We start from the raw sequence: 25,984 nt of genomic DNA, 5'->3' as shown, positions 1-25,984 counted from the left end.
GAGTTCTGTCCGTAATCCACCCAGGGAAATAACTGGGCCCACTCACCCTACCGGTCCTGGCAGTGATTCCTCAGCAGCCTCCCCAGCTCTTGGTTGGTCTTCTCCACCTGCCTGTTAGACTGAGGCCGGTACCTGGATGTGAGGCTTACCGTGGCCCCCAGCTTCTCCATAAAGGCTTTCCAGACCCGTGACGTGAATTGGGGACCACAGTCGGAAATGATGTCCTCCGGAAGGCCATTGTGCCGGAAGACCTACTGTGCCTTAGCAACCTGGAAAGCGGTAGGTAGACCAGAGAGGGATAACACGGCAGGATTTAGAGAATTTGTTAACCAACCAGAATAGTGGCAAACCCATCAGAAAGGTGGAGATATATTACAAATCCTATGGACAGATGTGACCAAGGCCACTGAGGAACGGGAAGGGGAAGTAGTTTCCCTACTGGAGCGTGTCGGGTAGATTTGGACTGAATACATAACGAACATGAGTTGACATAGTGGGCGACGTCCTGTGCCAAGGTGGGCCACCAGTATTTATCGGAGATGGATTAGATGGTGCGGGGTGATACCTGGGTGTCCAAAAGCAAGGGATGTGTGTACCCAGGTCAACAACCGATCTCTCTTCTCCCCTGTGGGGACATAGATGCGCTCTGGAGGGTAGGTGGCATTTGCGGGTTCCCTCCAGAGCCTGACGGATGTCCACATCTACATCCCAAACCACGGGGCCAACGATACTGGAGGACCGATTGATGGGCTGGAGGACACTCACAGGACCCTCCACTGACGTGAAACCACAGGGTGTGGTAAAGCAGGTCCTCTGGCATCCTGGTCCCCAGGCGGTGATTCTCATCTTTGACCAGGAGATGGTCGGGTTATGAAGTTGGAGGCACGGGAAGCTGAGGATGACTGTGTACGGGTGGTGATGAAGTGAAGGCTTTCCTGGTGCTTGCGTCCCACTGTGAGGGTGAGGTGGTGCTGTGACATGCGTAATTGTGCCGGATCCCAATGGTCAAATATCCAGAGCTTGGACAGGAAAAGGAGAGGGGGTATGAAGTTAACTTCTTGACGCTAGGGGCCAGATTTTATTTTTTTATTTTTATAATGTTACCAACGTAAACGGACTATTTCTCAGGCCCAGATCGTAGAATATGCATATAATTTACAGATTAGGATAGAAAACACTCCAAAGTTTCCAAAACTGTCAAAATATTGTCTGTGAGTATAACAAAACTGATTCTGCAGGCGAAAACCTGAGGAAATCCAACCCAGAAGTGCTTTAAAAAAATAAAATCCCTGTTCTGTTGCCTGCCCCTCATCTATTTAAAGGTGTATCAACCAGATTCCTTTTCCAATGGCTTCCTCGGGCTGTGACCAGGCTTTAGACATAGTTTCAGGCTTTTATTTTGAAAAATGAGCGAGATTTTTCAAAACGAGTCAGGTGTCCTTTGATTAGTTCCTGCACGCGAGAGGGGTAGCTCGACATTTTCTTTCTCTCTTTTATTGAGTAAGTTACCGTCCGGTTGAAATATTATCGATTATGTATGTTAAAAACAACCTGAGGATTGATTATAAAAAACGTTTGACATGTTTCTACGAACATTACGGATACTTTTTGGAATTTGTCTGCCTTTCAGGAACGGAACGAGGCTGTGGTTTTCTGAACATAACGCGCAATCCAAATGGCGTTTTTTTGTTATAAAACAAATATTTATCGAACAAAAAGTACATTTATTGTGTAACTGGGAGTCTCATGAGTGCAACATCCGAAGATTATCAAAGGTAAGCGATTTATTTTATTGCTTTTCTGACTTTCGTGACCAAGCTAATATAAGGCTAACTGTTCTAGCATTGACTGATACACTCACAAATGCTTGGATTGCTTTCGCTGTAAAGCATATTTTCAAAATCTGACACGATAGGTGGATTAACAACAACCTAAACTGTGTTTTGGTATATTTCACTTGTGATTCCATGATTATAAATATTTTTAGGATTATTTTTTAATTTTGCGCTCTGCAATTCAGTGGTTGTTTAGGAAAATGATCCCGGTAACGGGATCCGTAGCGCCAAGAAGTTTTTAAGTTCAAGGAGGAGGCAAGGGCCTGGTCGATAAAGTCCTCTAGAGTTGTAGAGACAACACTTGAGCGACAGCCAGCAGTGAAATGGGAACTAGGGTTTTGGCGGAAAACGATGATACTGGAATACTCACACCTACCCTGGGAGATGGAAGGTCACGGGGCCGCCCCTCTACTCTAGTGGACCCCAGGGTTAGGACGCACCGGATACCACTGAAGCTGGTGCCGCCCCGGGCCACAGTAGGGACAGAGTGCCAGCTGTCTCCGGCGAACCCTACTGCCATGGCTTCAGGCTCTGCCTCAGGACAGCCAAAGGATGTTCCGTTGACAGCAATACTGCAAAATTAAGCTCTGTATAGAAGCTAGTTTTCATCCTCTTAGCCTAATTGAAAGAATGATAACACTACCACTACTTCATCAAAGAGGGAAGGGCCAGCAAAGCTACAATCAATGGCTGGCTAGTCAATATGTCAATCCAAGATGCAAGGTTTGTCCAATCACAAGTGTAATTCATTTGACTCTGCCTATTTGGAGGTTAGTCACTCATATTTGGGAGTTCTGTTTCTGTTACTGCCTGAAATTATACATTCCCTATAAGACAGTAAAAATACATAATTTCGAATTGTCAGAATATTACTATAGACAATCATTTTGTCAGAATATGAATACAGAATATACACTGCTCAAAAAAATAAAGGGAACACTTAAACAACACAATTGTGCAAGGAGGAGCACTGCCAGAGCCCTGCAAAATGACCTCCAGCAGGCCACAAATGTGCATGTGTCTGCTCAAACGGTCAGAAACAGACTCCATGAGGGTGGTATGAGGGCCCGACGTCCACAGGTGGGGGTTGTGCTTACAGCCCAACACCGTGCAGGACGTTTGGCATTTGCCAGAGAACACCAAGATTGGCAAATTCGCCACTGGCGCCCTGTGCTCTTCACAGATGAAAGCAGGTTCACACTGAGCACATGAGCACGTGACAGACGTGACAGAGTCTGGAGACGCCGTGGAGAACGTTCTGCTGCCTGCAACATCCTCCAGCATGACCGGTTTGGCGGTGGGTCAGTCATGGTGTGGGGTGGCATTTCTTTGTGGGGCCGCACAGCCCTCCATGTGCTCGCCAGAGGTAGCCTGACTGCCATTAGGTACCGAGATGAGATCCTCAGACCCCTTGTGAGACCATATGCTGACACATTCACATTTGTGGCCTGCTGGAGGTCATTTTGCAGGGCTCTGGCAGTGCACCTCCTTGCACAAAGGCGGAGGTAGCGGTCCTGCTGCTGGGTTGTTACCCTCCTACGGCCTCCTCCACGTCTCCTGATGTACTGGCCTGTCTCCTGGTAGCGCCTCCATGCTCTGGACACTACGCTGACAGACACAGCAAACCTTTTTGCCACAGCTCGCATTGATGTGCCATCCTGGATGAACTGCACTACCTGAGCCACTTGTGTGGGTTGTAGACTCCGTCTCATGCTACCACTAGAGTGAAAGCACCGCCAGCATTCAAAAGTGACAAAAACATCAGCCAGGAAGCATAGGAACTGAGGAGTGGTCTGTGGTCACCACCTGCAGAACCACTCCTTTATTGGGGGTGTCTTGCTAATTGCCTATAATTTTCACCTTTTGTCTATTCCATTTGCACAACAGCATGTGAAATTTATTGTCAATCAGTGTTGCTTCCTAAGTGGACAGTTTGATTTCACAGAAGTGTGATTGACTTGGAGTTACATTGTGTTGTATAAGTGTTCCCTTTATTTTTTTGAGCAGTGTATATTCAAATTGGGGAAAATGTGTGTGGTGATTAAAACCTCTTATGGCTGCAATCCCGTTAACGGGATCGATATGACAACAGCCAGTGAAAGTGCAGGGCGCCAAATTCAAATAACAGAAATTTCATAATTAAAATTCCTCAAACATACATGTATCTTCGACCATTCTAAAGGTAATCTTGTTGTTAATCCCACCAAAGTGTCCGATTTCAAATAGGCTTTTCAGCGAAAGCACCACAAACGATTATGTTAGGTCACCACCAACTCACAGAAAAATGCAGCCATTTTTCCAGCCAAAGAGTGGAGTCACAAAAAGCACAAATAGAGATTAATTAATTAATCACTAACCTTTGATGATCTTCATCAGAGGACACTCATAGGACTTCATGTTACACAATACATGTATGCTTTGTTCGATAAAGTTCATATATCCAAAAATCTCAGTTTACATTGGCGTATTATGTTCAGTAATGTTTTGCTTCCAAAAGATCCGGTGATTTTGCATAGAGCCACATCAATTTACAGAAATACTCATCATAAATGTTGATGAAAATACAAGTGTTATGCATGGAATTAAAGATATACTTCTCCTTAATGCAACCGCTGTGTCAGATTTCAAAAAAGCTGTTACAACGAAAGCACACCATGGAATAATCTGAGGGCAGCGCTCAGGCACCAAAACAAGCCGTACAGATACCCGCCATATTGTGGAGTCAACAAAAGTCAGAAATAGCATTATAAATATTCACTTACCTTTGATGATCTTCATCGGAATGCACTCCCAGGAATCCCAGTTCCACAATAAATGTTTGTTTTGTTCGATAAAGTCCATAATTTATGTCCAAATACCTCCTTTTTGTTTGCGCGTTTAGTCCAGTAATCCAAATGCGCAGGCACTAGGTCCAGACAAAGTCAAAAAAGTTGTATTACAGTTCTTAGAAATATGTCAAACAATGTATATGATCAATCTTTAGGATGTTTTTATCATAAATCTTCAATAATTTTCCAACCGGACAATTCCTTTGTCTTTAGAAATTAAAAGGAACAGAGCTCGCTCTCACGGCTGCACGCCTGACTTAGCTCATGGCATTCTGCCAGGCCTCTTAGTCAAACAGCTCTTATTCGCTCTCCCTTCATAGTAGAAGCCTGAAACAACGTTCTAAAGACTGTTGACATCTAGTGGAAGCCTTAGGAAGTGCAATATGACCCCATAGACACTGTATATTGGATAGGCAAAGACTTGAAAACCTACAAACTTCAGATTTGACCACTTCCTGGTTGGATTTTTTCTCAGGGTTTTTGCCTGCCATATGAGTTCTGTTATACTCAAAGACATCATTCAAACAGTTTTAGAAACTTCAGAGTGTTTTCCATCCGAATCTACCAATAATAAGCATATCTTAGCTTCTGGGACTGAGTAGCAGGCAGTTTACTCTGGGCACCATATTCATCCAAGCTACTCAATACTGCCCCTCAGTCCCAAAGAAGTTAAGAACATAGAAAGATGCATTTTTAGAACTCAATAACCTAAAAAAATATAAATGATTTGACAGTATTGTCCCCACAAGCATTATTGACATAATTTATTTTCTGAGAGTATTTAGAATAAAGCACACTTGACAGAGTAGCTTTGCATATTGTTGTACAATATATGCTAGGTTACCCAATGTCTCACCAGGAAGAGGATTGGCCATTCCTGTTATAACATTTGGAAGATGAATGAGATAAGTCACAGTGACACAAATGAGAGAAATCACTCTCAACATTTTAGTCACCTTAAAACTTCTTCTCAATAGGGGGTGCTGTTTGCACTTTGTAATAATTTCGTTCCCAAATTAAACTGCCTCGTACTCAATTCTTGCTCGTACAATATGCATATTATTATTACTATTGGATAGAAAACACTCTCTAGTTTCTAAAACCGTTTGAATTATATCTGTGAGTGAAACAGAACTGGAGTTGGAGGAATTTTCCTATGAGGATGTGAGAATGCTGAATTCTGCAAGCTGTTCCCAGGTCAGTTTATTAATTTGCCTGTCTTCTATTGGTTGAGATGCACTGCATACGCCTTCCCCTGGATGTCAGCGAATAGTGAGAATTGAAATGGTGTTTCTAGGCAGATCTGAGAGCTTATAAATGGCCTGGCAACGTGGTGTCCGTCCTTTGTCCTCTTCGCTCTGACGCAGAAAGGATCTCTGGCTGTCGTTCTAGAATGCTCCGGTTATAGCCCTTAGATATATCCGGCTCTGTTTTTATTCGATATAGGTGTTAAAGACATCATAATGTTGTTATATTAAACCGAGTTATATCAGTTTATATCATTATATTGCGATTTTCGGATATTTATTTATGCTGCGTTTTATGGAGTTGGGCACGTCTTTGCCACATGGCTAATGTTTACTGCTAATTCCAACGTTGAAGGCGACAATCTACAACCGAGCAACGATTCTTTTGGACTAAGGACACCTTGGTTCAATAATTCTTGGATAATATAATGTATAAATGTACTTCAAGGCAATTCTTTGTCATGCCTCATCTGAGCTGGCTACATTCTGGCAAAACTATGTTATTTTGTCTCAGCATGTCTACAGATTCTCACTTTCCCTTTTTTGTTTGCTTGGAAATGTTGATACTGGAGGCTATTATAAGAAGAAACTGTGTAACCATAGCATTTATAGCAGCTAACCTTCATTGGAAGGTTGGTCATCCTCCCACAATGTCACAATGGATGGCAGAAATGTCAAATAATGTATTACTAGATTAAGGGTGTACTGTGCAAATTTGATAAGGTCTGGGTACCTTATGGAATACTTTATGACAAATGGGGTCTGTAATGAAAACATTTTTATTTTTTTGTCAAGCAGTCACAAATATATATATATATATATATATATATATATATATATATATATACTGTATATATTTATGGCACACGAGACACCTATCTGATTTGCGCCTGTCTCAGTGGACTAATCCACTGAGGAGGCAGCGGGATGCCACGGTCCAAGAATATGGGGATTGTGGCTCTCTCCCGCCATTTCAAGAGTATTCATTGTGTGCATTGTTTGCTATGTCTATCAATTCCTCATTACAAATATCACCAGTAGTAGCCTACATTTACAGCTAATTCACATAATTTGGAATCTGCAATGTTTATTTGGTTACGATAATTTACTGTTCTCAATGTCGGAGTGGATATGTGTTTTGCAGAACTCACAACCTATGCTCTTATTACGCATATAGAAGTATGACTAGTCTACCTGGCTTGCGTGCAAATGTAGGCCTATAAATGTGCCCATTTAGGGATGATAGTATTTCTGATTGTCTTAACAAATTTACATAATACAGTATAGGTTAAATGGAATTCATCCATCAATGCTTAATCTTGAGAACACTGCACAGAAAGATTGCTGAACCTTTTCCTAGCTTTTAGTTGTCCTGAATGGTTGATGCACTTTAGTTTTCTCAAGATTAAGTGTAGAACTTTATATCAACTACAAATGTATCAAAATACACATTTTACATTTAATAACAAAATATATACTAAATTTAATAAATTGTTTTTCTCCCACTGTAAAATTAGTCAAATAAAAAAATGTATCCTCCAAAATTTACAAATATCTTGTTCTGTATTGCAATGACAATCTTTTGTGTTCTATCTCCATAGTTGATTGAATTTACAGCAGGTGAAATAATCAAAAAATACAGATAGTTTCTCCCCAATTTGGTGTGATATATGACTCAATATCAAATCTGCTGTGGAACAGCTCAAATGAACAACCAAGTATTACGTTTTAAAAAGTTATTACATTTGAGACACATGTTGTCATCACTTTAGTTTGTCCAGATTTGGTTACATTTAGGCAAAATGCAATGATTATGGTGTAGGAATAGATTCTAATAATCTTTATAGTTGAGGTGTATATGTTAATGTACAAGATATCTGAACATGCCAATTTCCCTATTGAGTAGTTGTGACAAAGCTCTTTGATGACTCACAGTTCAAGCCAAAGTTTAACATTTTGGTTGAAAAGGTCTCTATTTTCTATTCTCCTAGCAGATAGATCAAGCTTGAGAAGCTAACACCATTTTACATATTCTTGACCTTATCATCATTTTCACTCTCAGGTCACAGGTCAACATAGTATGATCAACAATATGTGTTTGTAGTATCTTTCCGGTGCAGCCAACTTCTTGTTAGGCCCAGTTCAATATTGTTGCATCATTCACATCAGACCAGTCTGAAGGGAGGACATTAAGCCTAATGCCACTCTAAACCTCCCTGGGACTAACCCTTCAATTGGCCTAACGAGAGGCAAGAGACGGTAACCAAGGCCTACCTTTGTTGTTATTTCAGTCTCTCTGATCTCACAGGTAGGTGTTGCTTGAGAGATACAGTGGACTAATGACCTGTTTTCTGAAGACTGACGGCCAAACAAATACAGTAAACACGTTTTCCTGCTCAATTGACCAGCTTCTACATACCCTAAGGCATTAGGATAATGGACAGGCATCCAAGTCGTTACTTAACATCCCAATGTCTCTGCGTTTCTATGTGGTATGCACTTTATGTTATATCTCAAACACACAATATTACATATAATGTTTTACCTTCCCTTGAAGAAAGTCCCTATAAATAGAGTGCATTTCAAAACACTGAAATCCCAAATGAGTTATCTTTGTAATGATTGCAATTTCCAGCAAGACTAAAACAAGTGGCCATCTGTCAAGTTGCAGGTATAAGGGTATTGTGTTTCAGTCATTACTAAGCCTAATATTAGTCAGGCCTGTGTACTACAGGTGTAGGATCTTTAGGTATATGAAAAATAAACATTGACAAATTATTTAATAAAATAATGAATTTGGCCTTTATTACTACAGCTCATCGATACGCAACTAATAACACATTCGTAAATGTCAAAAAAGACAATCCAAAAATAAATCACAACGAATAAGGTTTTGAAGTGTTAGGCATATATCTAAGAGATATAAGAAAGCTGTCACGATCGTCTTGCTGAGAGAGATTGGACCAAGGCGCAGCGTGTGCAAAATACATTCTCTTTTATTTTAGAGAAAGGGAAAAAAACACGCAACGAACACTTTAACAAACTGAAACAAAACAACAAACGATCGTGAAGCTATAGACGTAAGTGCACACACAAGCTACAAACGTACAACATAGACAATTACCCACATAAACCTAGTGCCTATGGCTGTCTTAAATATGGCTCCCAATCAGAGACAATTAATGACATCTGTCTCTGATTGAGAACCATTCAGGCAACCATAGACACAGCTAGACACCTACACTAAACACAAACCCATCTACTCTACTTAACCCCCTAAACCATACAACCACCCTAGACAATACAAAAACACACACCTTCCCCATGTCACACCCTGACCTAACTAAAATAATAAAGGAAACAAAGAATACTAAGGCCAGGGCGTGACAAAAGCTAAGGAAATATTTGTGTTTTTTTGGACACATATTTAACCCCTTATTTTTGTTGGCACAAAACTACCTCCGTACTTCCATTTGTTTGTATGGGTTACCTTCAGATGAGTCCTGTGACACTGAGCAAAACAGAGAACACCATCGAGTTTGTGAGAGTCTCCCCTTTCCATAGTGGGGTCATAAATGTATTAGTAGATAGGTCAAACGGTTCGGGCGGTACAGAAATAAGTTGGCACATCAGAGTTATCGACTTCAGACGAGTTCCGTGACACTTGTGGGTACATTCAAAGATATACATTTTGCTCATCAGTGCCCCCTCAACATTTTGGGGAGCATGATGCCCCTGGTTGGATGTGTTGTGCCAATCAAGAGGTCATCGGCCATGAGGCCTGTGAACAGTCCGCTGGGGGGTAGATAGTACTTTGTTACAAAGACCAGTTTTTATACGCTCTGACAATATTTTACAGTGCATTTTGCAATTGAAATGTTTTTCATAACATTTTATTTAAGAATTAATTAATGCAAAAACTAGCTACTACCAAAGTCTAGCCCTTTAAGACTGCTCGAGCTGAGCAGTGGTAAAAAAAACAAGTGCTAAAATTGGCTGAGATCTGTGCATTTTGTGGAAAGCCTTTAAAGACAAAGAAAAACTTAAACAATGTGGTCCAAATTTCCAATTAGGAAAATGGCCATGCTCTAAACAAGTTCTGTTCAAAATGGAGCAAGGTGCCAAAAAAAATGGTGTTAAACTCCTCCCAGGAGATAGTGTTTGTGCTGCATGGACTGAACGTGACATATTTATGTAACCGGTGTGAAATGGCTAGCTAGTTAGCGGTGGTGCGCGCTAATAGCGTTTCAATTGGTGACGTCACTCGCTTTGAGACCTTGAAGTAGTGGTTCCCCTTTCTCTGCAAGGGCCGTGGCTTTTGTGGAGCGATGGGTAACGATGCTTTGTGGGTAACTGTTGTTGATGTGTGCAGAGGGTCCCTGGTTCGCGCCCGGGTCGGGGCGAGGGGACGGACTAAAGTTATACTGTTACATTTACTTTGGATTGACTCTCACTCTATACCTCTTCACCATTTCTGTCAATCTGACACTGATCATTACCATTTTTCTGTAGAAAATGTAGCACGAACCTATGTATTTATTCCTCTGTAATCTGTGTATTAATGGTATCTATGGCGCTTCAGCTTTCTACCCGACGATACTTTATGACCTTTTATTTGACTCTCATGTGATAACATACATTGGCTGTATGACCCAGATATGTGTCATCTACTCCTTTGCTTTCTGTGAATTCACCAGCTGGCATATGACAGGTATGTTGCAAGCCGTTACAATACCACTCTATCATGACTACTCTAAAAGTGTGGACTGCTTCTTGTAATGTGGCTTTTCTAATGGCTAGAAAGTAGCATTGGGATGGGACTAACAGCTAGGTTACCGCTCTGTGGCGTCTACATCGGTAAACTCTACTGCTCAAACTGGGAGGTCGTGAAGCTCTCATACGTGGACACCACTTTGACCAACCTCCGCTGCTTCATTGTCACGTTATCTCACGTCTCTCAAACATTACTCATTCTTATTTCTTATGCATTCCCGGGCGGAGAGGAGGAAGTTCATGCAGACCTCATCTAATCACGCTGACTAACTTCACCATATCCATCACCTTGGATGTGATTTACGCTCGCTACGGCAGCAACACCAGCCTGCTGCCCCTGAGGAATATCATGGCGGTGGAGTTCCTAGTTGTGCCTCCTCTTGTGAACCTTATCATATACGGAATGAAACTCAGATTCGGAATAAAGTTGTATAGATGTTCAACCGTAAAGTTCCTGCCCTACGCTAAATGTATTGTAGTGATGCACTTGTGTGTATCAACATATTTTTCTTGTTGATCTAAAATGTGCAATACAGTATACTCTATTTTACATAAAGCTATATTAACAATTTGTATGTGTAATTAGGACATTAGGAAGGAAAAGGTGCAACTCGCTCACAATTAAAATCTTGGTACCTTATCTAAATATTAAAATCATGATGTTTTAGCCATCAATGGGCTTCGTCAGAATAATTTTTCATGGACATCCTGTGGAAAAACGTTGACCCTCTCATTTGTTGTTAATGACAGATTCAGGGGTTTGGCTTACGCTGGCCAACTAAGTGAAAATAGCTGTATATAGCAGTATATAGTATATAAACGTCCCTTTTTCAGGACACTGTCTTGCAAAGATAATTCGTAAAAATCGAAATAACTTCACAGATCTTCATTGTAAAGGGCTTCAACACTGTTTCCCATGTTTGTCCAATGAACCATAAACAATTAATGAACATGCACCTGTAGAACGGTCGTTAAGACACTAACAGCTTACAGACGGTAGGCATTTAAGGTCACAGTTATGAAAACTTAGGACACTATAAAGGCCTTTCTACTGACTCTGAAAAACACCAAAAGAAAGATGCCCAGGGTCCCTGCTCATCTGTGTGAACGTACCTTAGGCATGCTGCAAGGAGGCATGACAACTGCAGATATGGCCAGGGCAATAAATTGCAATGTCCGTACTGTGAGATGCCTAAGAATGCGCTACAGGGAGGCTGGACTGAGGGCTTGTAGGCATGTTGTAAGGCAGGTCCTCACCAGACATCACCGGCAACAACGTCACCTATGGGCACAAACCCACTGTCGCTAGGACCAGACAGGACTGGCAAAAAGTGCTCTTTACTGACGAGTCGCGGTTTTGTCTCACCAGGGGTGATGGTCGGATTCACGTTTATCGTCAAAGGAATGAACTTGTTGCTTGTTGTCATTGCAGGCAATCTCAACGCTGTGCGTTACAGGGAAGACATCCTCCTCCCTCATGTGGTACCCTTCCTGCAGGCTCATTCTGACATGACCCTCCAGCATGACAATGCCACCAGCCATACTGCTCGTTCTGTGTGTGATTTCCTGCAAGACAGGAATGTCAGTGTTCTGCCATGGCCAGCGAAGAGCCCGGATCTCAAACCCATTGAGCACATCTGGGACCTATTGGATCGGAGGGTGAGGGCTAGGGCCATTCCCCCCAGAAATGTCCAGGAACTTGCAGGTTCCTTGGTGGAAGAGTGAGAGTGTAACATGTTAAGTTTGCTGAAATGAAATTAATGAAATAACAGATATGGAATCCTTACCTTTGTGTTCTTGAGCACAGGGACCATGGTGGTCTGAGGGAAACATGTTGGTATTACAAACTCAGACAGGGAGAGGTTGAAAATGTCAATGAAGACACTTTCCATTTGGTCAGTGCATGCTCAGAGTACACGTCCTGGTAATCTGTCTGGCCCTGCGTCCTTGTGAATGTTGACATGTTTAAAGGTCTTATTCTTATTGGCTGCGGAGAGCGTGATCACACAGTCGTCCAGAACAGCTGATGCTCTCATGCATGTTTCAGTGTTACTTGCCTCGAAACGAGCATAGAAGTAATTTAGCTCATCTGGTAGGCTTATGTCACTAGGCAGCTCTCGGCTGTGCTTCCCTTTGTAGTCCGTAATAGTTTGCAAGCCCTGCCACATCCGACGAGTGTCGGAGCCAGTGTCGTACGATTCGATCTTAGTCCTGTATTGACGCTTTGCCTGTTTGATGGTTCAGATATCACATGAACACACATAAGACATGTTCCCCAGTGATGAGGGGGCCCGAGTGAAAAGGTTTGGGAACCACAGCTCTACTGTATAACAATATTACAAAAACTAAAATCATTAGTGTCTTAATTCTGCTGTCCTGGTTGTGTTATTTTTCATGGATGTCATCGTTATATCCCTGAGTTTGCGGTAATGTTATAGACAGAGTGTATTGTGATAACTAGTCGGTAGTCAAGCTTGCCTGTTCAAATATTACACAAAAATATCATATGGGGTCTTGTTGTAACTGTGCTTTCTTTGGCATGTACTATATTTCCTAACATATACTCATATGTAAGAATACTAGAAATATGTTTGTCTTCAAAAGAGACTAAACAGAAAGTGTTTAACACTTGTATACCACATATAGCCTCTTTGCTGAACTTCTCCTTTGACTGTTTATTTGTGATTCTACAAGGCAGACATGATACTGCACATTGTCCTCCTATACTTTTAAATCCTATTATGTATGGCATTAGGATCATTAAAACCAGGCAGGCTTGTAAAAAGGAACTAGGCCTTAACCTATTTTTGTCATATTGAATTTAGTGTTTTTGTAACGCCCTGGCCATAGAGAGGCTTTTATTCTTTATTTTGGTTAGGCCAGGCTGTGACTAGGGTGGGAATTCTAGTTTCTTTATTTCTATGTTTTCTATTTCTTTGTTTTTGGCTGAGTGGTTCCCAATCAGAGGCAGCTGTCTATCGTTGTCTCTGATTGTGAATCATACTTAGGCAGCCTTTTTTCCCACCTGTGTTTTGTGGGTAGTTATTTTCTGTTTAGCTGTTTTGTTGCCTGACAGAACTGTTCGCTTTCGTTTTCTACTTTGTTATTTTGTTGCGGTGTTCAGTTTTATTAAAAATCCTACAACGCTATATTTTTTTAACTTTTAAACGTACAATCCACCTGCAGTGAAGCTTGTCAACATTTACATTACATTTTAGTCATCTAGCAGATGCGCCCATCCAGTGGACCCACAGGAGCAACCAGCCCAGGCATTGGATGTAACAACCTTTTTTGTGTCATTGTGTCACGTTCCTGACCTTGTTTTCCTTTTGTATAGTTGTGTTTAGTGGGTCAGGACGTGAGCTGGGTGGGCAGTCTGTGTTGTTTGTTCTATGTTAAGTGTCAGTGTTAATTGACCTTGTATGGCTCTCAATCAGAGGCAGGTGTTTTACGTTTTCCTCTGATTGAGAACCATACATAGGTAGGTTGTTTCACATTGTTTGTTGTGGGTGGTTGTCTTCCGTGTTTGTGTCTGTGCACCACACGGGACTGTTTCGTTTGTTCGTTCGTTTGTGTAGTCTGTACCTGTTCATGCGTTCTTCGTGTTTATGTAAGTTCTCTAGTTCAGGTCTGTCTACATCGTTTATTTGTTTTGTAGTTTGTTGAAGTATTTTCGTGTTTCGTTTTTACTTTAATAAATATCATTATGTCTACATATAACGACGCTGCGCTTTGGTCCAATCCCTACTCCTCCTCTCCGGAAGAAGAGGAGGAGGACAACCGTTACAGAATCACCCACCAAACCCGGATCAAGCAGCGGGTTAACGGGCAGCAGTGGTACAAGGAGGAATGGACATGGGAGGAGATTCTGGACGGAGAAGGACCCTGGGCAGAGCCAGAGGAGTGTCGCCGCCCCAAAGCGGAGCTGGAGGCAGCGAAAGCGGAGAGGCGGCATTATGAGGTGCTAGCAAGGCAGAGCGGCTGGAAGCCCGAGAGGCTCACCCAAAAATGTATTGGGGGGGGGGGGGGGGGCTAAAAGGGAGTGTAGCTGGGTCAAGTTGTAGACTTGAGCCAACTCCCCCTGCTTACCGTAAGGAGCCGGTGAGGGCGGTATTGGAGGTGAGTGACACAGAGACAGTGAAGGAGTTAATGGGGAAATTGGAGGAGAGAGTTATGAGGGATGTACTGGTTTGGTGCATGAGGCACGGCATCCGTCCGACTGAACGTGTCGGTGAGTTGATGTCACCGGGAACAGCTCTCCATACTCGTCCTGAGGTGCGTGCTAGCCGTCTGGTTAACCTGTTTGGGGTGCAGCCCGACACCGGTACACTTATGACAACATCCAGCTCAAGTGCAGGGCGCGAAATTCAAAAGATATTTTTTTTAAATATTTAACTTTCACACATTAACAAGTCCAATACAGCATATGAAAGGTACACATCTTGTGAATCCAGCCAACATGTCCGATTTTTAAAATGTTTTACAGGGAAGACACAATATGTAAATCTATTAGCTAACCACGTTAGCAAAAGACACCACTTTTCTTACTCCATCAGTTTTTTACTCCATCAGTAGCTATCACAAATTCGACCAAATAAAGATATAAATAGCCACTAACCAAGAAACAACTTCATCAGATGACAGTCTGATAACATATTTATTGTATAGCATATGTTTTGTTCGAAAAATTTGCATATTTCAGGTATAAATCATAGTTTACATTTCAGCTACAATCAGAAATTGCACCGAAAGCAGCCATAATATTTACAGACACCAACGTCAAATACCTAATTACTCATCATAAAACATTTCTGAAAAATACATAGTGTACAGCAATTGAAAGACAGGCATCTTGTGATTCCAGACAATATTTCCGATTTATCAAGTGTTTTACAGCGAAAACACAATATAGCGTTATATTAGCGTAGCCACAATAGCCAGAAACACTTGGGCGCCCACGACCAGTTCACATGCACGACAGATATTAGAAATAGCATCATAAAATGTTTCTTACTTTTAGTGATCTTCCGTCAGAATGTTGGACAAGGTGTCCTTTGTCCAGAACAGTCGTTGTTTGGATCTGGAACGGCAAATTTCCCTCTTGATTTAGCATGGGCACTTGCCAAGTGGCACGGATCTCTCCAACGTCAACAAAGTCAGAGAACGGAACACGGCAAAACTCCCGAAAAAATTTCAATAATCTTATTAAACTATATTGAAAAAACATACTTTACGATGATATGGTCACATGTATCAAATAAAATCTAAACCGGAGATGTTAGTCGTCCATAACGACAGCTAAACAGAAGGCAAATCCATGTCCCCTTTCGCGCGCTCCAGAAACAGGAAATGGACAGTCACGTCATACAAAGAGCTTTAATTCCACCTCAGACCAAGATAAACACGAAATTTCTTCTCTCACCGCCTCTTGACAACCAGGGGAAGGTGTATGAAGTGTACGTAGACTCTTACGTGTCATGCCCATGTATAGGCAGGAAGTTGAACAGAGCATCGATTTCTGACATTCCACTTCCTGGTCAGGAAATGTGCTGCAGAATGAGTTCTGTTTCACTCAGAGAAATAATTCAAACGGTTTTAGAAACTAGAGAGTGTTTTCTATCCAATAGTAATAATAATATGCATATTGTACGAGCAAGAATTGAGTACGAGGCCGTTTGAAATGGGCACGATTTAACTGGCTACTCAATACTGCCCCTTGCAGCCATAAGAAGTTAAGCACACGGTGTTCGTCTATTGTTTTGACTTAGATGAAGATCAGATAAAATGTTATGACCAATTTATGCAGAAATCCAGGTAATTCTAAATGGTTCACATACTTTTTCTTGCCACTGTATATAACTATATAAATTAGTTGGGCAGACCGCACCACCCTCTGGTGAGCCCTACGGTTGCAGGTGGTGCAGTTGCCATACCAGGCGGGGATACAGCCCGACAGGATGCTCTCAATTGTGCATCTTTAAAAATGTGTGAGGGTCTTAGGGGCCAAGCCAAAGTTCTTCAGCCTCCTGAGGTTGTAGAGGCATTGTTGCGCTTTCTTCACCACACTGTCTGTGTGGGTGGACCATTTGAGATTGTCAGTGATCCTTACGCCGAGGAACTTTACGTTTTTCACCTTCTCCACTGTGGTTCCGGTCGATGTGGATAGGGGCATGCTCCCTCTGCTGTTTCCTGAAGTCCACAATCAGCTCCTTTGTTTTGTTGACGTTAAGGGAGAGGTTATTTTCCTGGCAGGGCCCTCACCTCCTCTCTATAGGCTGTCTCGTCATTGTTGGTAATCAGGCCTGCTACTGTGTTGTCTGCAACCTTGATGATTGAGTTGGAGGCCTGAGTTGCCCCGCAGTCATGGGTGAACAGGGAGTACAGGATAGGGCTGATCACGCACCCTTGTGAGGCCCCTGGATCAGCGAAGTAGATGTGTTGTTTCCTACCTTGACCTCCTGGGGGCGGCCAGTCAGGAAGTGCAGGACCCAGTTACACAGGGCGGGGTTCAGACACAGGGCTGCGAGCTTAATGATGAGCATGGAGGGTACTATGGTGTTGAAGGCTGAGCTATTGTCAATAAACAGCATTCTTACATAGGTATTCCTCTTGTCCAGATGGGATATGACAGTGTGCAGTGCGATGGCATCATCTGTGGATCTATTGGTGCGGGTTGCAAATTGAAATGTGTATAGGGTGTCAGGTAAGGTAGAGGTGATATGATCCTTAACTAGCCTCTCAAAGCACTTCATGATGACAGAAGTGGGTGCTACGGAGCGATATTAATTTAGTTCAGTCACCTTCCTTTGGAACAGGAACAATGGTGGACATCTTGAAGCAAGTGGGGACAGCAGACTGGGATAGGGAGAGATTGAATATGTCCGTAAACACTCCAGTCAGCTGGTCTGTGCGTCTGGGCCAGGCAGCCTTGAGAGAATTAACACGCTTAAATGTCTTACTCATGTCGGCCATGGAGAATGAGAGCCCACAGTCCTTTGGAGCGGTCCGCGTCAGTGACACTGTGTTATCCTCAAAGCGGGTAAAGAAGGTGGTCAGCTTGTCCGAGAGCAAGATGTCGGTGTCCGCGACGTGGCTTGTTGTCCCTTTGTAATCCATGATTGTCTGTAGACCCTGTCACATACGTGTTGTGTCTGAGCCATTGAATTGCGACTTTGTCTCTGTACTGACGATTTGCCTGTTGATTGCTTTACGGAGGGAATATCTACACTGTTTGTGTTCGACCATAATCCCAGTCACCTTGCCATGGTTAAATGCGATGGTTCCCGCTTTCAGTTTTGTGCAAATGCTGCCATCTATCCACAGTTTCTGGTTTGGGTAGGTTTTAATAGTCTCAGTGGGAACAAAATGTCCTCAGACACTTCCTGATGAACTCAGTCACCATGTCCATGTATACATAAAGGTTTTTCTCAGAGGCTACCCGGAACATATCCCAGTCCGCGTAATCAAAACAATCTTGAAGCATGGATTCTGTTTGGTCAGACCAGCGTTGAATAGACCTCAGCATGGGTACTTCCTCTTTGAGTTTCTGCCTATAGGAAGGGATGAGCAAAATGGAATTCTGATCTGATTTGCCGAAGGGAGGGCCTTGTAGGTTGAGGGTTTTAGCAGAGAGTTCTACAGTCAGTGTTGACAGAACTTCCTTAGTGTTTTCCTCAAATTTGCTTTGTTAAAATCACCCGCTACAATTAATTCAGCATCAGGAAATGTGGTTTCCAGTTTGCACAAAGTCCAGTGTAGTTCCTTGAGGGCCGTTGTGGTATTGGCTTGGGGGGGAATATACACGGCTGTGACTATAATCGAAGAGAATTCTCTTGGGAGGTAATATGGTCGGCATTTGATTGTGAGTGTTCTAGGTCGGGTGAACAAAAGGACTTGAGTTTTTGAATGTTATCAAATTCACACCATGAGTGGTTAATCATTAAACATACATCAACACCTTTCTTCTTCCCTGAGAGTTCTTCATTCCTGTCTGTGCGATGTACTGAGAACCCAGCTGGCTGCATGGACGGAGACGGTATATCCAGAGAGAGCCATGATTCCGTTTAACAAAGTAAGTTACAATCCCTGATGTGTCTCTGGAAAGAGATCCTCGCCCTGAGCTTGTCTATTTTAATGTCCAGAGACTTAACACTTGTGAGTAATACACTCGGAAGCAGCTGATGGTGCGCAAGCCTCCTGAGTCGGATTACAAATCCACTCCGAATAACTCTTCTCCGCCGGCGGCGTCTTGGGGCAGCCTCTGAGACAAGTTAAATTTCCCTGGGGGGTACGAACAAAGAATCCGATTCAGGAAAGTCATATTCCTGGTCATAATGTTGGTGAGTTACCGCCACTCTGAAATCCAAAAGTTATTTCTGGCTGTATGTAATAACACCAATAATGTAAGAAATAACACACAAAAAATACTGCAAAGTTGCTTAGGCGCTAGAAGCAGATCTGCCATGTTATTTTGTGCTATCTTTATACTATACTATACTTCACAATAACTTTGTGGTAGATCTTATTTTCTCAAAGCCGCGGTACCCCATGAAAATAAAGTTACATTTTCAAACTTGGTGAACTTGCATGGCAGGTTAGCATTTTACATATAGAATGAAGTCTTTGATCGAGGATCTATCCATTCAAGGCTAGATCACCCAGGAGTGGCTGAATACAAGTGAATTATTACAAAATATGTAACTTTAACAAGAAACTCAATGCAGAGAATTGGAAAACCTTTTAATTTTACTTGCACTTGTGTGTGCTACTCTATTGTTGCAAAGCAAACATTGTTGCAAAACAAACATAGCTACCCCTGTCACTGAAATAAAATAGTTACAAACTAGTTTGAGGTGTCTCTTATTGATCTTTGCACTTCTGTTGAACCTAATACTGCAATAATATATCTCTGTATAGTAGGCTATTTTCCATCCTGTTATGCTAGTAGAAAAACTCATAACACTACCACTACATCAGAGAGGGAAGGGCCAACAAAGCTACAATCAATGGTTGGCTGGTCAATATGTCAATACAACTCAAGATGCAAGGTTTGTCCAATGACAAGTCTAAATCATTTGATTTACTGCCTGAAGTTTTACATAGCCTAATTTGTGCCATTGGTTAAACAATCATTCTTACTATCATAAAACAGTGAAAATACATAATTTTCAACTGTCAGAATATGAATATATAATATATATTTTAAACTTGGATTAAAAAAAATGTAGTGATTAAATTAAATAGAAATTCACAATGTGATATTTCTGTCCAGTATTTCTTGTATCTTGTTTATGCATGTTATATCACTCTAAATGTGTAGCCTACATTCAACCATACTTTCTTCATGCATATTAATGTTATTACATCAAAGTGTTTGTGAATATACATTTATTTTGAGATACACTGAGGAGGCCTGGTTATAAGCACATAGATGCATTATCACAAGTTATTTAAAAAAAACTATAAAAAATTGGGATTTGTGTAAACACAAGCATTATTGACATTATTTTTTGACAGAATTAATAAAGCACCCAGTGGGAATAATATATATTGAAAGAGTAGCTTTCCATATTGTTATTCTTCTTTAGAAAATTCTTAACTGCATAAGGAGTCACAAATTTGTTCTATCAATTTCACCCTATAAACTTTATAGTGCACTACTTTGGCTCTGTTGAAAAGTAGTGAACTATACTGGGAATAGGGTGCCATTTGGGATGTCTTCAAGTGTTTTCCTGCTCTGGAAGTCTGCTACAATTACTCTATTCTTGTAATATTTGGAAATCACAGACTATGGCAATAGGCAGGGGCGCAACTTTCACTGGGGATGGGGGGGACGTGAACCCCCACATTCTGGGTGCCTTATGGAATATTGCATGACAAAAGGGGTCTATATTGAAGACATTAAATTTATTTTTGTAAAATATTCAGAAATATATATTTTTCATGGTACATGAAACACTGATTCGCGCCTGTCTCAATGAGGAGGCCGCAGGGATGCCACTGTCCAAGAACATGGAGATTGTGGCTCAGACGCACAGGGCACGTCTCTCTCCAGAATGAGCTCTCTCCCGCCATGTCATGGGTATTCATTGTTTCATAACTTCATTGTGTGCATTGTTTGCTATGTTTATCAATTACCCATTATAAATATCACTAGTAGTAGCCTACATTTACTGTCAATTCCCATAATTGCTAATCTGCAATGTTTATTTGGTTACGGTCATTTCTTATAATTCATTGAATATATTATTATTACAGTAATTTACCATTCTCAATGTCGGAGTGGCCATGTGTTTTGCAGAACTCACAACCTATGATCCACTTGTGAGAAACAAGTTTTGGTTTATTCCATTCCATTTACGAGTTTTGTCAATTTATTCATAGTTTTATGTTTGAAACTCTCGTGTCAATGTTGTGTCTTTGCTGTCATTAATGTGTTTGACTGTTATTTTATAAAATCAATTAACTACGTTTCATTATTACCCAATTAAATTAACCATATAAGAATTAATTAAGTAGTAATCTTGGGCACCACGGTAAAAGTTTATTTAACGAGTTACCATTTTCCGAATTCACTCTTAAAGATCTCTTACATTAGTCACAGTCAATTCATTATTTCTTATTTAACTTCAGTCTCATTCTGAACGTCGTTGACTTCAAATATGCACGAACCCTAGCATAAATGATGAATCAACGATATACAAATTGGCTTAATTACTTATTTACTCACTAACTACATAAACACACAAACAGGATAGCTTACACATTGATTATTAACCCGATATGAAAGCTTGTTACAAAAATGAAAAGGAAGGGGCATGTAAGAAAGAACGGGGGAAGAGACAAAGGACTTCACTATTGTACATACAGCTGATAGCTATGCTCATGGAAATGAACAATTAACAATATTTCCATCTCTCTCCCTTTCCATAACGACTTGGCATGAAAGGGAAAAATGTAATGCTCTGATCCAGTGGAAACATCATAAAATACCTGACCCAGTTGATAGTTGATACAGTGTTAGAGTTCGTTGAAGACAGGTCATGCGTAGCCAATGCGATTTATAGGATATTTTATATTTACCAGGATATTTTTCTGCCTGCAGGCTGCAATATTTTTATGTGTTGGCTTTATGTAGGCTTTTTTTACATAGTTGGCAGTGGCAATAAAAGTTAATTTTAGATTTGTATCATTTTCATTTAGATTCATATTTTAGAATGTAGATTAACCACAGACAATTATTTTGTGATACAAAGTGTTCCATGATATGTGCCTATGAAAATCAAAGCTGTCTCACAGGTTGGTAGAAATGGTAAGATAAATAGGCACATCAGATGTGTCTATATATGGAAAATTACATGTTTTAAAATCTACACAGATTGATTGGTCGAAAGAAAAGACTACGCTTGGTTGACCAAGATTTTTTTGTTGTTGTGTACAGCACTAGAATGCGAAGTCGGTCCCTCTCCATGTTCGGGCGGCGTTCGGCGGTCGACGTCACCGGTCTTCTAGCCATCGCCGCTCCACCTTTCATTTTTCATTTGTTTTGTCTTGTTTTCCCGCACACCTGGTTCACATTCCCTCATCAGACTAAATGTATATTACCCTCTGTTTCCCCATGTCTGTGTGTGGAATTGTTCTTTGTGTAGGGTGTTACGCTACAGGCTGGCTTTCGCTAGGTTTGTTTGTTTTGTTTAATCCGGTTCATGTTACCGTGGTTGTGCTTTGTGCTGCCTCGCCTGTGCCTTTGGGCCAGGGTGTATATTAAAGTTCTCCTGTTATCACCCATCTCTGCTCTCCTGTGCCTGACTTCCTGGCAACCAGTCACTCACCCCATTACAGAATTCCACACCTATCAATGGAGTCAGCAGGAACGGGTGCCCCCGTTGTGGGGGTAGAGGAGCGCGTCCAGGAGCACGCGGCGATGCTTCCCCATCTCAGCGCTGTCATGGATCGCGTCGGCCAGACTATGGACCGCTGAGAGAGACAGGGAGTCCCTCCAGCGCCCCCACCAGCACAACAGGGGTCTCCACTACTCGCCTCCCCTGAACCCGGTCCCAGTGGGATTCGTCTCGCCCTTCCCAGAGAGTTTGATGGGACGGCGGCACGCTGCCAGGGGTTCCTGCTGCAGCTGGACCTGTATCTGGGGACCGTCCACCCGTCTCCTTCGGGACGTGAGAGGGTGTCCGCCCTCGTCTCGTGCTTCTCGGGGAAAGCCCTGGAGTGGGCTAACGCCGTGTGGGAAGAAGGAGATGCGGCGCTTAACCACTTTGAGGATTTCACCCGGAAGTCCAGGGCGAACTCCTGGGCACTCCTCGTCCCCTGCCTCAGGTGGAAGAGACGTTCACCTGCCGCTCTACCCTTGGGCGGGTGGTCAAAGCCTGCCCGGAAGCGGCGGGTGAACGTCTCTTCCACCTGAGGCAGGGGACGAGGAGTGCCCAGGAGTTCGCCCTGGACTTCCGGACCCTGGCCGCCGGAGCGGGATGGAACGACAGGGCCCTGATCAACCACTATCGCTGCAGCTTGCGCAAGGATGTCTGTCGGGAGTTGGACTGCAGGGACACCACCCTCACCTTTGACCAGCTGGTGGACCTGTCCACCCGGCTGGATAACCTGCTGGTCACCCGCGGACGTTCAGACGCGGCTCTGTTGGCTGGGGGGTGCTGCGCTCAGGGAGGCCGGAGGGGGAGGCTTTCACGTGCACAATCTGTGGCCGCAGAGGTCACACTAAATTATGTCAATAATGCTTGTGGGTACAATACTGTCATAATTTATATTTTCTTTTAGGTTTTTTAGTTCTGATAACGCATCTATGTTCTTAACCAGGCCTCTTCAGTGTATCTCATTAACAACCACTTTGAATATAATTCATTATTTCATTGATGCAATAACAACAATATGCATGTAACTAGAAAGTATGGTTGAATGTAGGCTACACATTTGGAGTGATAAATTGAATAAACAAGATAAAAGAACACTGAACAGAAATATCCTATTCTGAATTTCAATTTAATTGAATCACTACACACATTGTAGGGGTAAAGTGACTGTGCATAGATAATAAACAGCGAGTAGCAGCAGTGTAAAATCAAAGGGGGTGGGGGGTCTTATGGCTTGGGGGTGGAGGTGTTGGAGCTTATTAAAGCTTATTAAAACATACTACCAGCTGTCTGTATCCTAAAACATAAGCTAAACATTAGTGTGACCTTTTTTTGTCCTGATTGTTAGATTTTTGTGATGTTGACTTGTGTGTTTTGTTGCTTATACAGTAGGTGTAATAATGAATGGAGGTGAGGATGTTAAAAATCAGACTTGTAAAACATTTGCTGATTTGTATAAAATTGTCATTTACCTTTTATTCACTTGCTGATCTCCATTGACTACCTTTAAAGCAGGCCTTAAGACTCATCTCTATGAGCCTTCCCTTCTTTCTAGACTTGTATTGTTGCTTTCATGATTTGTTTATCTTTTTTACACACTTTGACATTATTATTTTATAATGAAAAGCACTTTACAAATGTAATAAATGATTATTATAATATATATAAGAATAAACAGAAGTTCATTACTTTGAATTCCTTACTTACATTTACAGTTTTGCCAAAGACTGCTTTATCGTACTATAAGGGCACAAGTCGAGACCCAAATGCAGATACAGGAGGCAGATGGTTGCCGCCCGAGCTCTTCTCCAGGTACGTCGACAGCGACGGACAAACATCTGGGCCGAGGGTACGTTAACCTCCTGCTCTTCTTCTGGGAAGAGAGGAGGCTGATTCCCCTTTTGAGTGTTCAAGGGGGTGAGTCCCGTGGCTGAACAGGGAACGGTGTTCCCGGGCATACTCCACCCAGACCAGTATTCGGCTCCAGGTATTGGGGTTGGTTGAGACCAGGCATCGTAGGGTGGTTTCCAGGTCCTGGTTAGCTCGCTCCGACTGGCCGTTGATTGGGGATGGAATCCAGAGGACAAGCTGGGCGATGACCCAATAAGGGTGCAGAATGCCTTCCAGAACAGAGACGAGAACTGAGGACCCCGGTCGGAGACCCTGTCCACCCGGAGTCCATGGATCCGGAAGATGTGCTGCACCATAAGCTGGGCTGTCTCCTTGGCAGAGGGTAGTTTGGGGAGAGGGATGAAGTGGGCGGCCTTGGAGAACCGATCCACTACCGTCAGAATGACAGTGTTGCCATCAGAGGGAAGGAGCCCAGTGACAAAGTCCAGAAAGATATGGGACCAGGGATGATGAGGAACAGGTAGTGGCTGAAGGAGGCCAGAAGGAGCTTGCCGTGGAGTCTTGTTCCGAGCACACAGTGCATGTGGCGACGAAGGCAAAGACGTCAGGAACCATTGCGGGCCACCAGAAACGTTGTCAGAGGAAGGCTAGGATACGACGGGAACCTGGATGACAGGTCAACCTGGAGGAATGAGCCCTTTACAGGACACGGGACTGGACTGAGAGCGGTGGAACTCACACTTCTCGGCTTTCACAAACAATTGGTTCTCCAGGAGGCGCTGAAGGACTTGTCTGACATGAAGAACGTGTTCTTGGGCAGACCGGGAACATAACAGGATATTGCTACGGTAGACAAACACAAAACGGTTTAGCATGTCCCAGAGCACATCGTTTATCAGAGCCTGGAAGACAGTTGGCGAGTCCAAATGGCATGACCTGGTACTCATAATGTCCGCTGGCTGTGTTGAATGCTGTCTTCCACTCATCTCCTTCGCGTATCCCAACCAGGCGGTAGGCATTGCGAAGGTCCAGCTTGGAAAAGCCCACTGGAGAGGTTCTTGATCGTAATATCATTCAGACCCCGGTAGTCAATGCACGGATGCAGGGTTTTGTCCTTCTTCTCTACAAAGAAAAACCCTGCGCCGGCAGGAGATGCAGATGGACGGATGCCTCCAGTAGCCAGAGACTCCTCTATGTACTCCTCTATGGCCTTGGTCTCCAGGCCAGATAGAGAATATAGCCGACCACGAGGTGGTGTGGTGCCTGGGAGGAGATCAATGGCACAATCATAAGGATGGTGCGGGAGAAGAGAAGTAGCACGTGCCTTACTGAAGACCTCCAGGAGGTCATGGTAATCAGTGGGAACGGCAAAGACATTCGAGGCTTTGCTTACGTCCTGAGGGGACGTCTCAAAGATGGCTGTGCCGCTTTAAGGCAATGAGAATGACAAAACGGGCTCCAACCCAGGTTCGAGCTCGTGGTCCAGTCAATAAGAGGATTGTGTTTCTGGAGCCAAGAAAATCCCAAAACCACAGGAACATGGGGGGAATCGATGAGGAGGAACTGTATGG

General features: G+C 42.7%; 1 pseudogene; it reads left to right on the top strand.

Annotated features, from left to right (window-relative positions):
• The first annotated feature begins 691 nt into the window (after positions 1-691).
• Positions 692-25,730, top strand: LOC120018592 (annotated as a pseudogene).
• Positions 25,731-25,984: the final 254 nt, after the last annotated feature.

This window comes from Salvelinus namaycush, chromosome 23 (genome assembly GCF_016432855.1).
Source record: "Salvelinus namaycush isolate Seneca chromosome 23, SaNama_1.0, whole genome shotgun sequence".
Lineage (NCBI taxonomy): Eukaryota > Metazoa > Chordata > Actinopteri > Salmoniformes > Salmonidae > Salvelinus > Salvelinus namaycush.
The sequence above is the reverse complement of the archived record's forward strand: the minus strand, read 5'-3'. Positions and strand labels throughout refer to the sequence as shown.